This window comes from Bos grunniens, chromosome 1 (assembly GCF_055505025.1).
Source record: "Bos grunniens cultivar Pamir isolate PY7600 chromosome 1, Bosgru_T2T1.0, whole genome shotgun sequence".
NCBI lineage: Eukaryota > Metazoa > Chordata > Mammalia > Artiodactyla > Bovidae > Bos > Bos grunniens.
In genome coordinates, this window is record NC_141165.1 from 134705848 (window position 1) to 134720389 (window position 14542).

Consider the following 14542-nt stretch of genomic DNA (forward strand, 5'->3'; position numbering starts at 1 on the left):
CATGGACTGTAGCCTGCCAGGTTCTCTGTCCATGGGATTCTCCAGGCAAGAATACTGGAGTGGGTTGCCATTTCCTCCTCCAGGGGATCTTCCCAATCCAGGGATTGAACCCAGGTCTCTCACATTGCAGGCAGATTCTTTACCGTCTGAGCCACCAGGGAAGCCCTAGATCAGAGCCGCTGGATCATAAAGCATCAGGTGGAAGTTTGAGAGACAGGACAAGAGATTAGACCAAATCAGGAAGATTAATTAATTGCAGCAGGCACTGGTCATTGCCTTCTTCCTGCAACACACCCATGCTAATAGGAACTATCTAGAGTCCATGGGGTCGCTAAGAGTTGGACACGACTGAGCGACTTCACTTTCATTCTTCACTTTCATGCATTGGAGAAGGAAATGGCAACCCACTCCAGTGTTCTTGCCTGGAGAATCCCAGGGACAGAGGAGCCTGGTGGGCTTCCGTCTATGGCATCGCTCAGAGTCGGACATGACTGATGCGACTCAGCAGCAGCAGTGAGACTAACCTGGTTGATTCTCAGGGTTATAGTAATGTTATTAATAACAGAAAATACCAGAGTTGGAGAGTAAAGATGAGGGCAGGAATATGGAAAGAAGTGTGGATATACTGATTTCTTCATTTTTCCTAGCAGGGAGTTAGTAAGTATTGTTTAGAATGGAGAATTTAAGAAATAGAAGCATAAGTAGATTATATAAGTTCATGAAGGCAACTTCCTGAGAGACCAAAAAATAATAACATTTATAAAAAAGAAATAGGTTATTAAGAATAAGTGAGATAAAAATATGCATTATTTTAGTTTTTCATAAAGGAGTGTCAATATATATCAAAATTAAACTTTTAAAATCCATGTATTAAAAATATATCAAGAAAAGAAGCAGCAAAACCAAAAAATATGGCAAATTTATGATCAGTTTTTATATTTATAAATATAAATGAGATAGACTAAAAACTTCCAAATTGTCACATTGTAAGTTTTTTAGCGAATGCAGTTGTCTGTGTTATTAGAGACTTTTAAGTGGATAACCAAATGAAGTTCATACCTTGAAAGTATCCTAGAGGGCAATGTGGACCTACCCCTTTATTTATAGAGAAAAATAAAAGGCCAAACTAAGGCAAGAAAATTATGCTCTTAATTAGTGTTTGTTCTCTTAATAAATTAAACGCACTTTCAATTTAGTGATTAGAGGTAGGTACTATTTAAAAATACTAGGTAGAGTGAACAGAAACGGCAATGGCACCCCACTCCAGTACTGTTGCCTGGAAAATCCCATGGATGGAGGAGCCTGGTAGGCTGCGGTCCATGGGGTCACTAAGAGTCAGACACGATTGAGCGACTTCACTTTCACTTTTCACTTTCATGTATTGGAGAAGGAAATGGCAACCCACTCCAGTGTTCTTTCCTGGAGAATCCCAGGTACGGGGGAACCTGGTGGGCTGCCGTCTATGGGGTCGCACAGAGTGGGACACGACTGAAGTGACTTAGCAGCAGCAGTAGCAGCAGGTAGAGTGAAAATTGTCTACATATCCCAATAATTCACATTATTACTTCATGAATGTGCATTAGGAAAATCATTGCAAATAATAAACTGTTACAACATATCAATGTAATTCAAAAGACAAATAGCCCTTGTTGTTGTTTAATCCATACTTATTTCTCTCTCCCCTCATCTATATAAGAAAAATTCATTGAGTGGAAAATCGATCCAGTTCTCTGCACATTTATTAAAAGAGTAAGTGTATTGAAATTACAACCTAGTGTGTATAACATTTTTACATTGTATGAAACACTATAATATTTGAATATAAAAGATTATTCCTATGTTAAAAGTATGCTGTTAACAGGACAAGTCTCATTTAATGAACCAGAGTATGCATATCTTTTTTTCCTTGTGCTATACTGTTATGGTTCCATTTATTTCTATCTTCTGGGCACTAAAAATTTATTACATGAAGGTTTTTCATGTAGAGATATTGGTAAGAAATAAATTTGGTTTGTAACTATTAATAAAAAGTTGATGCCAATGTTTTTTTTTTCTAAGAATCTAATTATTATACTTCATGAGTTTTGAAGGATAAATATATTTCCTAATGAGTTTTAAAATATCTCATATTCTGGATATTGGCTGTAAGTTTTAAATGAATTTAAGTGGAAATATATGTTACATATGTCTGTAGTAAGTAATAAATATATTGCCTTTTAAAAATACATTTCTGAGTAAAGCAAAGTGTAACAAAAACTTAAAGGCATAAGAACACATTAATACTTCTCACATGATCAAAAATATATTCCAAACAATAAATCAGTTCAAGACTTAGAATTATTACCAGTATAATTGAGAATGAGACAAGCATACCCATTACCTATTATAGAGCATTGCTCTGGAGTTAACAGCTAGTGCAAGAAAATAAAATAGAGATATAAGTTGGGAGAAGAAAATAAAGAAGCAACTTTCTGATTATTTTCTAATTATGTAACTATTGTATTAATTTAGACATTCTAACAAAATACCATAGACTGGCTAACTCAAACAATTTATTTCTCACAGTTCTGGAGACCGGGAAGTCCAAGGTCAAGGCACTGGCAGATTTGATGTCTGGAAAGTGCCTGATTTCTGGTTCATAGACAGCTGTCCTGTCTTAACACAGAGTGCAAGGGACAAGGGAACTCTCTAGAGTCTCTTTTAAAGGGTATTAAGGCTTCCCTGATAGCTCAGTTGGTAAAGAATCTGCCTGCAATGCAGGAGACCCAGGTTCAATACCTGGGTGGAGAAGAGCCCCTGGAAAAGGGATAGGCTGCCCACTTCAGTATACTTGGACTTCCCTTGTGGCTCAGCTGGTAAAGAATCTGCTCGTAATGTAGGAGACCTGGGTTAAATCCCTGGGTTGGGAAGATACCCTGGAGAAGGGAAAGGATACACACTCCAGTATTCTGGCCTAGAGAATTCTATAGACTGTATAGTCCATAGGGTCACAAAAAGTAGGACATGACTGAGAAACTTTCACTTTCACTTTTTCACTTTCAACCCCACTCAGAAGGATTCTATTCTGAAGATCTAATCACCTCCTAAAGTCCCACTTCATAATACCATCACACTGGGGTTTAGTTTCTATATTTGAATGGGTGGGAGTGGTGCACAAAGACAAACATTCAGTTTACAGCAATTATATATGAGCACACCAAAAATATCTGTGAAATAATAGGAATTGAATAGGTGGGTCCCTTTAATAATATTGCACACAAATACATTTTCTATTTGCAAACAATAGCAAGTTAGAAAAATATGGCAGGAAAGATCCCAGTTAGAGTAGAAACAAACAAACAAAAAAAGATAAAATCCTAATAGCCAGGACATGGAAGCAACCTAGATGTCCATCAGCAGATGAATGGATAAGAATGCTATGGTACATATACACAATGGAGTATTACTCAGCCATCAAAAAGAATACATTTGAATCAGTTCTAATGAGGTGGATGAAACTGGAGCCTATTATACAGAGTGAAGTAAGCCAGAAAGAAAAACACCAATACAGTACACTAACGCATATATATGGAGTTTAGAAAGATGGTAACAATAACTCTGTATACGAGACAGCAAAAGAGACACTGATGTATAGAATAGTCTTTTGGACTCTGTGGGAGAGGGAGAGGGTGGGATGATTTGGGAGAATGGCATTGAAATACGAATAATATCATATATGAAATGAGTCGCCAGTCCAAGTTCAATGCACGATACTGGATGCTTGGGGCTGGTGCACTGGGACGACCCAGAGGGATGGTATGGGGAGGAGGGAGGAGGGTTCAGGATGGAGAACACATGTATACCTGTGGCGGATTCATTTTGATATTTGGCAAAACCAATACAATATTGTAAAGTTTAAAAATAAAATAAAATTAAAAAAAATAAAAATAAAAGGAGAAACTTTCAAATTTCCCTAAGACTAGAACAGTGTATTTAAGTAAATGAAAAGACAGTACTTTCTTGGACAGGAAAACTCAATCAGTTTATGATAGAAAATTTTAAACATATATAAATTGATTATCATGTACCTCATCCCAGGTGGTACTAGTCGTGAAGAATCCACTTGCCAATGTAGGAGACACAAGACGTGTGAATTCGATCCATGAGTTGGGCAGATCCACTGGAGTAAGAAGTGGCAACTCACTCCAGTATTCTTGCCTGGAAAATTTCATGGACAGAGGAGCCTGGTGGGGTATGATCCATGGGCTCACAAAGAGTCGGACACAACTAAGCACACACACACACCTCATCCAGTTTCAGTAACTATCAGCTAGCGACTAATCATGTTTCATATCTGTTTCCACCCATTTCCCATCTCATATTAGCTTGAAGCATATAGGAGATAGATATATCGTTTTATCTTTAAGTATTTCAATGCTCCTCTGTCCATGGAATTCTGCAGGTAAGAATACTGGAGTGGTTAGCTGTTCCCTTCCCCAGGGGATCTTCCCATCCTAGGAATTGAACTCCAGACTCCTGCATTGCAGGCAAATTCTTTACTGTCTGAGCCACCAGGGAAGCCCTAGTATTTCAATGTGTCTTTAAAAATTAATAATTTTCAAATATACACAAAATAATGTCATTTTTGTTGTTCAGTCGCTATGTTGTGTGCAACTCTTTGTGACCCCATGGATTGTCGCTCATCAGGTTACTCTGTCCATGGGATTTACCAAACAAGAATACTAATACTGGAGTGGGTTGCCATTTCCTTCTCCAGGGGATCTTCCCAACCCAGGAATCAAACCCACGTCTCCTGCATTGGCAGGAGAATTCTTTACCACTGAGCCATGAGGATACCTGAATATTAAAATAATTCTCTACTATTAAGAACATAACTAGTATTCAGTGGCAGCCTCTTCAAAATTCATACTTGAGTGTTTTTAACACAACCCTAGTAGGCTTTGCTTGTTTCCTTGCTATTTGCTCTGAAAAGATGCCTCGGAATCCCCTTATTCATTTTTTCCCCATACTAATTATTAGTCATACCTCCAAGCCATACCTGCACCTTTTGCTTGGATTTGATAGAGACATAACTTGTGTGCTAGGGGGTTATTACTTAAAGATGCCAGTTCTTCTTATATTTTTAATTTCAATGAAATATCAAATACAATGCTAGATGGATATTTTATAACTTGACAAAGTGAAAGGAAGTCATTTGGAATATAAGAATAAGAGTTTAATGAGAAAATAACCTTTCCACATGTTAAAACAAATGACAAATCTACAAAAATCAAAACAAATTTGTACTACAGAGGAAATACAAAATAGACCAAAGACGAAAGAGGCATTTCCTTTAAAAGGAGGGGAAAGGGAGAGATGGATTATACATTAAGGTTTATTGGAACAATTGGTTATTTATGTCATTAACCATAAAAAGAGATATTTAACATTAAGATAAATTGGACTTGGATGAAAGATTTAATTCAAAAAGTAGATGTAATTTTTTTCATTAAGTTGAGGTTGGAAGAGATATTTCAAATTAAAACTCGGTAATTATAAAGCAAAATGAAAATGACCAAAAAAAGAGAGAAATTTGATTTAGAGAATTTAAAATTATTCATATATAAATATCAATTCAGTTCAGTTGCTCAGAAATGTCCAGCTTTTTGCGATGCCATGAAATGAGCCAGGCTTCCCTGTTCATCACCAACTCCCGGAGCTTGCTCAAACTCATGTCCATCGAAGTCAGTGATGCCATCCAACCATCTCATCCTCTGTCATCCTCTTCTACTCCTGCTTTCAATCTTTCCCAGCATCAGGGTCTTTTCCAATCAGTCAGTTCTCTCATCAGTTGGGCAAAGTATTGGAGTTTCAGCTTCAGCATCAGTCCTTCCAATGAATATTCAGGACTGATTTCCTTTAGGACTGACTGATTTGATCTCCTTGCAGTCCAAGGGACTCTCAAGATTCTTCTCCAACACCATAGTTCACAAGCATCAGTTCTTTGGTGCTTGGCTATCTTTATAGTCCAACTCTCATATCCATACATGACTGCTGGGGTCCTGCCCCGGCTGATCCAGGGTATTCGAAGCGGGGACGGCGTCGGCGACCTATTTATTTAAATATTTTATCAAAGATATAAAGAGTAATAGGATGAGGATAGCTCAGTAGGAAAATTCAGTGGAGAAAAGAGGCTGAGTGGCTTGGTTTACGCGGGAGACCAATAAAACTTCAAGACAAGAAGTTTGCACCACTTACGTAGGCCACAGGCGTCCTTCCGTTCTCCCGAAGGAGAGGAGACACTGAGGCCTCCCCGGTCGGATCTTAGAAGCCCAGGCATAATTAGTAAGCATGGTGGGTTCCGCGCTCCAGATGGAGACTCAGCCAGAGTGAGAGAGAGAGCGACATGGGGAGACCAGTATTTCGAGAAACTGATCCCAATTCTTTATTTTCCATGGTCTACTTTTATACACTGAGATGTTATGCAAAAGTCACGCGGGGTCAGCAGTCCTGACTTTTATCAAAGTCAGGTGCTTCACACAAATGTATACAGAGGTCTTAGGGGTGTTACATCATCTTCTGGCCAGGGAGGCCTGCTGACAATTTACGACCCTCTCCTTGTGACAGCGGTCAGTCAACCAGGACACTTATTTCTCCAGGGCTGATTATTCTCAAAACAGACGCCACCCAAATAAAGTTACATTCCTACAGGGTGAGGATGTAGTGGGTTTTAGTTAAGGAAAGAATTTACTTAGCCTAAGGTCTAACGTGATTAATATCAAAGGTTAATTCTATATATTCATTAATGTGTGTAAGGGCAGGGGATATGGAGACTTAGCAACAAACATTGGCTCAACAAATGAAAAACCCTTCACCAATACAATTTCTAATCAGCCCATTATACTTATACTAATAGTTTTCTAACTTTTCTAAGGAACCTGTTTTTAGAAGGTTTAAAGCATCTCGTACCTCTCACGGTTGGCAGGCTGTGAGCAATCACATGTGGCCGGACAAGCCTGTCAGGCAGGCTAGAGAACCTTCAGAGGAGTTTGTAGGTTAAAACACTCTTGTCACACCCAGGAGTTTTTATTAACTGGAGCTCTAGGTTAACTCCTTCTCCAAAAGAGGTGGTGGGGGACAGCCCCCCGTAAAGTCAGAGATGTAGGTGAGAGCACAAAGTGGTAAAGTAGGCAGGCTCTGGTTATGGGGGTAGATGCTCGAGGAGTTCCAGGGGGACTCCTGAGGCTCGATCCCGCCTTTGCGTATGTCGAGCCTCCTTCCTCATGACCTTTGTCACGGGCGGAGTACCTCACTCTGGCCCCCAACACATGACTACTGGAAAAATCATAGCTTTGACTAGATGGACCTTTGTCAGCAGATTAATGTCTCTGCCTTTTAATTTGCTGTCTAGTTTGGTCAGAGCTTTTCCTCCAAGGAGAAAGCATCTTTTAATTTCATGGCTGCAAACACCATCTGCAGTGATTTTGGAGAAAAAAAAAAAAAGCCTGTCACTGTTTCCCCACCTATTTGCCATGAAGTGATGGGACTGGATGCCATGATCTTAGTTTTCTGAATATTGATCTTTAAACCAACTTTTCACTCTCCTCTTTCACTTTCATCAAGAAGCTCTTTAGTTCTTCTTTACTTTCTGCCATAAGGGTGGTGTCATCTGCATATCTGAGGTTATTGATATTTCTCCCAGCAATCTTGATTCCAGTTTTTGCCTCATCCAGCCCAGCATTTCACATGGTGTACTCTGCACATGAGGTAAATAAGCAGGATGACAATATACAACCTTGACATACTCCTTTCCCAATTTGGAATCAGTCTGTTGTTCCATGTCTGGTTCTAACTGTTGCATCTTGACCTGCATACAGATTTCTTAAGAGGCAAGTAAGGTGGTCTGGTATTACTATCTCTTTAAGAATTTTCCACAGTTTATTGTGATTCACACAATCAAAGGCTTTAGTGTAGCCAATAAAGCAGAAGTAGATGTTTCTCTGGAACTCTCTTGCTTTTCTGATGATACAACGGATGTTAGCAATTTGATTTCTGGTTCCTCTGCCTTTTCTAAATCCAGCTTGAACATCTGGAAGTTCATGGTTCATATATTGTTGAAGCCTGGCTTGGAGAATTTTGAGCATTACTTTGCTAGCGTGTAAGATGAGTACAACTGTGTGGTAGTTTGAGCCTTCTTTGGCATTGCCTTGCTTTGGGATTGGAGTGAAAACTGACTTTTTCCAGTCCTGTGGCCACTGCTGAGTTTTCCTAATTTGCTGGCATATTGAGTGCAGCACTTTCACAACATCATCTTTCAGGATTTGAAATAGCTCAACTGGAATTCCATCACCTCCACTAGCTTTGTTCCTTGTGATGATTCCTAAGGCCCACTTGACTTCACATTCCAGAATGTCTTTCTCTAGGTGAGTGTTCACACCTTCATGATTATGTGGGTCATGAAGATCTGTTTTGTGTAGTTCTTCTGTGTATTCTTGCCACCTCTTCTTAATATCTTCTGCTTCTGTTAGGTCCATGCCATTTCTGTCCCTTAATGTACCATTTGCATGAAATGTTCCCTTGGTATCTAATTTTCTTGAAGAGATCTCTAGTCTTTCCCATCTATTGTTTTCCTCTATTACTTTGCGTTGATCACTGAGGAAGGCTTTCTTATTACCTCTCCTTGCTATTCTTTGGAACTCTGCCTTCAAATGGGTATATCTTTTTCTCCTTTGCCTTTCACTTCTCTTTTCTCAGCTATTTGTAAGGCCTACACAGACAACCATTTTGTCTTTTTGCATTTCTTTTTTTGGGGGGATGGTCTCGATCACTGCCTCTGTACAGTGTCATGAACATCCTTCCACAGTTCTTCAGGCACTCTGTCTATCAGATCTTATCCCTTCAATCTATTTGTCGCTTCCACTGTGTAATCATTAGGGATTTGATTTCGGTCATATCTGAATGGTCTAGTGGTTTTCCTTACTTTCTTTAAGTCTGAATTTTTCAATAAGGAGTTCATGATCTGAGCCACAGTCAGCTCCACGTCTTGTTTTTGCTGACTGTATAGAGCTTCTGCATCTTCAACTGCAAAGAATATAATCTCTCTGATTTCGGTATTGACCATTGACTGATTTCAGTGATTTCCATGTGTAGAGTCTTCTCTTGTGTTGTTGGAAGAGGGTGTTTTCTATGACCAGTGTGTTCTCTTGGCAAAACTCTATTAGCCTTTGCCCTGCTTCATTTTATATTCCAAGGCCAAACCTCCCTGTTTGTCCAGATGTTTCTTGACTTCCTACTTTTGCATTCCTGCCCCTATGATGAAAAGGACATCTTTTTGGGGTATTAGTTTTAGAAGGGTATCTTTCTACCATGAGGTATCTTTTTTGGGGCAGATCCAACATACTCCTGTCTATCATTGTTCAGCAGAGAGTTGTAATTTTGGAGTTCTCGCAGAAGATGAGCATTCCTTCTACTCCACCATCTTGTGAGTATACCGTATATAAATATACATGAAGTCAAAAGACAGATTTTAAACTGGGGAAATATTAAACCTGCACATTGTACAAAAAAGATTAACTTCCTTACTTAACAGAGAGCTCCTCTAAATATAAATATTTGCAACCTAAATAAAAAACCATAAAAGCTATAAGTAGTCAATTAATAGAATGAAAATAAGAATGAAAGTGAAGAGCTGGCATCAGTGACCAGTGTCTCCTTAAATTTTACACTCTGATTCTGGCCTTCTGACAAAGTAGACTCTGAAGCAATAAGCATTATTAAATGTAACAATGAGTATTTCATGATAATAAAGGATAACAACCATCTTAAATTTGCATATGCCTAAACAAAGCTTTAAAATATATAAAGCTATAACTGATATAGCTTAAAAAACACATACAGGAAAAACATTAAAACCCAGAACCAGAGATGAACATTTTAGCATACCACTCTTAGTAACAGCTAGCTCATGCCTTTGTCATCATATGACATTTCTCTCTATGTCTTAGTGTATCTTTAGATGGTCATTTTCTTATAAGAACATCAGTAATATTGGATTGAGAAGTCATTCTACTCCATTGTGACCTCATCTTACCTAATTATATGTGCAACAATCCTACTCTCAGATAAGGTCACACTCTGAGGTACTGAAAGTTGGAATTTCAACATATTATTTTTGGGAGAGCAAACAATTTCCACTTAGATGGCAAAAAGAAGATGTTACACTTTTGCTTTACATTTATTTAAATGTGATTAGAGTTTCTTTACATTTCCATCCTTGAACTATTGCTGTGTCATATTTGGTATGTAGTGTATGTGGTTAGCCCCACAGTAGTTATTACTATTTTTACATCATTAATATGCTTTTGATTTAACTTTAGTTTTTATAGTGTTCATTTCTTTTATGCTTTCATCTTTGACTATTTCAACTTGAAAATATTTCTTTAATATTTCTTATAATGCTGGTTCATTCGTAACACATTCTTTTAGGTATTTTAAAGAGAGGCTGAAAACATCTTTAATTCACCTTCATTTTTGAAGAATATTTTCACTGAATATAGAATTTTAATTGGCAGTTGTAATTTTTCTTCTCAATGACTTAAAAATGGCATTCCATTGCTTTTGTCTCTTATTGTTTTGGAAAGTCAGTCATAAATCTCATTTTTACTTTTTGACAGCAATGTCTTTTTTTTCCTCTGCCTGATAAAAACATTCTTTTTCTTGATAATTTGAGCATTTAAACTGCGTTTTTCCATGTACAGTTTGTTTGCATTTATCCTTCTTGGGTTGACAGAGATTCTTAGATCTCTGGTTAATGCCTGCCATCACGGTTGGAAAAATCATCATATCTCTTCAAATATTGTCTCTACCTTTTCTTTGGAGATTCCAGTTGCACATATATTCATTCCTGATTATTTTCTGTTCTAGAGTCTAATATGAAATTCTGTTTTTCTTCATATTCTTTCTATGAGTTCTTCACTTTGAATTTTTTTTTCTATTTTTATGCTCACTATTTGTCTTTGCTGTGTAAGTCTGCTATTTACTGTGTGTCGTCTGCTATCGAGCACATTCCATAATTTCTTAAGTTCATATATATATTTTTTTCAGTTTTATAATGTCTCAATTTTATATTGATTCTAATTGTGTACTGGAAATCTTTTTTTTATTCTTTCCCTTTTGTACATTATTTAAATCATTCTTGTTATTTATTTTAAAGCTCTTATCTGTTTATTCCAATGACATTGCAAGAATGGAGAATCTTATATCATTTTATTTTAATTTTTATTTTCAGTTACATTTTCCTGCTTTTTCAGATTTCTCATATTTGTTTTAGCATGCCATAAACCATAGAGAGAAAGGTTGACCTTATTTTTCCTCAGTCAGTATTTGGCTCTTCTGTTATACACATGGACCGAGGGCAGATTACCTCAGTTCAATTGGAAATTTAGCTTGATGGGGGCTGAATTGTAGGTTAAAATAAATTTAGTGGTTTGGGGGTTTCATATATTTTAGGTAGAGACATTTCTTTTGTTTTTGAAAATCCCTAGAAGGGCTTTGTCTCCTAAGTATTGCTTGAAAGCAAGAGTTTTTACACCACCCTAGCACTCATGCTACATTTCCAGTGACTACCCAAAGCTTTGTTTCTCTTTTCTCCTAGTAGAGTTCATCTACTCAAGTCTAATTGCATCTTCAAATCACAGATTTGACAAATGTCCTAATGAATAATTACTGCTGATCTCATCTTGCTGAGAAGACATGTTCCAACTCTGGAAATAGTCTTTTCTTCTTTGCTTCCTAACTGCTCTGGTGTCTTTATAAATTTTACTTACCAGTGAATGCATTTTTTCCCATTTGTTAACATGGTTAACATGGGGGTTATGGCTTGTATCTATAGTCTGCAATCTACTCACCAGATTCAATAGACAGATATTTTAGTTTGTTTGTTAACTCTAACTGATGAGGCATGACTGGTTTGAATATTGTGATGAAAAGTATTTTGACATCACATTCAAACTCTTGGGTAATAAGGGCCATAATTCTTTAACAGTTTCTACCATGGATCTGGATATGGGAGTATGGCACACATGCTAGTCCTACATCTAATTGCACTATTTATTACTGTGTTCTACTAACTTTGGTAGGTGGTATGTGTGCCCAAGACAAAGGAAGACAAGGAAGGAAAGAACCTACAGTAGAGACTATGAATGGTACCTCCATGAGAGAAGGGCCTATGATACCTTGTTCTCTGTTGTATTCCCAGTTTCTTAAACAGTGAATGCTAAATACGTTGTGGCTGCTTAAAATATATTAACTGAATGAATAAGTAAATAAGTAGTAAATATGGAGTGGATATAATAGGATGTAGGTAAGATCCAACCAGTCCATTCTGAAGGAGATCAGCCCTGGGATTTCTTTGGAGAGAATGACGCTGAAGCTGAAACTCCAGTACTTTGGCCACCTCATGCAAAGAGCTGACTCATTGGAAAAGACTCTGATGCTGGGAGGGATTGGGGGCAGGAGGAGAAGGGGACGTCAGAGGATGAGATGGCTGGATGGCATCACCGACTCGATGGACTTGAGTCTGAGTGAACTCCGGGAGTTTGTGATGGACAGGGAAGCCTGGCGTGCTGCGATTCATGGGGTCGCAAAGAGTCGGATACGACTGAGCGACTGAACTGAACTGAACTGAAGACCTTTTACTAAATTTTAGGAACACTCAACTGCTTACAGCCTATGATCATGTCTGGCTTATGTTCATATTTCCACAGCATACCATACCTCATTTTTAGATGCTTTTGAGTGAGTGATTGAATGTGTGTTGGAGAAGGTCATCATACATATTTTTAGCATTGATAAAACAATTGGATTTATCCATTCATTCCATGAAATTTTACCGATTGCCCATCTGTTGTCAAATTCTGCATAGACTGAGGGCAATTTTTACTTTTATAAAGTAATAATATAAAAATTTGTACAAGCAATAAGATAATATCTTTAATTTTTTTCACCAAATGCTACATAAGCAGTGTATTCAACAACCTGATAAAATAATGTTACTCTTTTATCTTGAGCATTAGTGTCTTCTGCAATGAAGCCAGTCAGACTATACTACCTTGAACTTAAAGATTCAAAACAAGTGACTCTACTCATGAGAAATAAATCACTTTTTTCTGAAAAACCATTCATTATCGATAAATTTGTATGTAAATATATATCATTTAAAGTCTTTTAAAGTTATAACAGTCTGACTTGCTAAACAATTTATTTAAATGATTTATAAATCAAAATAATAATTATCATTAATTCTATAATAACTGCTTTATAGTATTATAAGCTGCATTTCTAAAACTTGATTTGGGGATAGGTTAACAACTTTTTAAAGATAGGGAACTAAGATTTAGAGAGCTAAGGCAGAATTTGAAGATAGGTCTGTCTTACTGAAAGTAAGCAAAGAAACTATCTTATTTTAGTCAGTTTGGACTGCTATTAAAAAATACTATGGACTGGGTGGCTTATACAATAGAAATGTATTTTTTTTTTTTTCTTTTTCCCACCCTCTCCCTCTCCCACAGAGTCCATAAGACTGTTCTATACATCAGTGTCTCTTTTGCTGTCTTGTATACAGGGTTATCGTTACCATCTTTCTAAATTCCATATATATGCGTTAGTATACTGTATTGGTGTTTTTCCTTCTGGCTTACTTCACTCTGTATAATAGGCTCCAGTTTCATCCACCTCATTAGAACTGATTCAAATGTATTCTTTTTAATGGCTGAGTAATACTCCATTGTGTATATGTACCACAGCTTTCTTATCCATTCATCTGCTGATGGACATCTAGGTTGCTTCCATGTCCTGGCTATTATAAACAGTGCTGCGATGAACATTGGGGTACACGTGTCTCTTTCCCTTCTGGTTTCCTCAGTGTGTATGCCCAGCAGTGGGATTGCTGGATCATAAGGCAGTTCTATTTCCAGTTTTTTAAGGAATCTCCACTCTGTTCTCCATAGTGGCTGTACTAGTTTGGATTCCCACCAACAGTGTAAGAGGGTTCCCTTTTCTCCACACCCTCTCCAGCATTTATTATTTGTAGACTTTTGGATCGCAGCCATTCTGACTGGTGTGAAATGGTACCTCATAGTGGTTTTGATTTGCATTTCTCTGATAATGAGTGATGTTGAGCATCTTTTCATGTGTTTGTTAGCCATCTGTATGTCTTCTTTGGAGAAATGTCTATTTAGATCTTTGGCCCATTTTTTGATTGGGTCATTTATTTTTCTGGAGTTGAGCTGTAGGAGTTGCTTGTATATTTTTGAGATTAGTTGTTTGTCGGTTGCTTCATTTGCTATTATTTTCTCCCATTCTGAAGGCTGTCTTTTCACCTTGCTAATAGTTTCCTTTGATGTGCAGAAGCTTTTAAGTTTAATTAGGTCCCATTTGTTTATTTTTACTTTTATTTCCAATATTCTGGGAGGTGGATCATAGAGGATCCTGCTGTGATGTATGTCAGAGAGTGTTTTGCCTATGTTCTCCTCTAGGAGTTTTATAGTTTCTGGTCTTACATTGA